This window comes from Arachis duranensis, chromosome 2 (genome assembly GCF_000817695.3).
Source record: "Arachis duranensis cultivar V14167 chromosome 2, aradu.V14167.gnm2.J7QH, whole genome shotgun sequence".
Lineage (NCBI taxonomy): Eukaryota > Viridiplantae > Streptophyta > Magnoliopsida > Fabales > Fabaceae > Arachis > Arachis duranensis.
The window spans coordinates 63,498,067-63,498,470 of record NC_029773.3 but is presented as its reverse complement, the minus strand read 5'-3'; positions in this window follow the sequence as shown (position 1 = coordinate 63,498,470).

Sequence of the window (404 nt, the reverse complement as noted above, 5' to 3'; positions counted from 1 at the left end):
AGAAAAATGGATATGTGCTGTTGAAGATCCTCCAATGGATTTCCGTCATAGGAACAATTGTTCTTGATTAGTGTAATGAGTGGTGGCTTCATGTCATGCTATTCTTCGTCTGTAGAGACTTCTTTTCCAATGATAGTATTTCCTCTGACATCTCTTCTCCTACTTTCCTGTGGCATGCAAACAATCAGGAGGAACAAACAGCAGCACTCTTGAGAATTGAGTGCAGTTAGTTGAGACAAACTCTCAAACAGTTAGTGAGTTGATAGAGGCAAATTTTCAAACAGTTAGTGTGTTAGTAGAAAAAAATAAAGAAAAAGTGCTTGATCTAGATCTCCACTTCACTTAATCATTGTCAATCTAATTCAATCCCCGGCAACGGCGCCAAAAACTTGATGTGTGGAAAA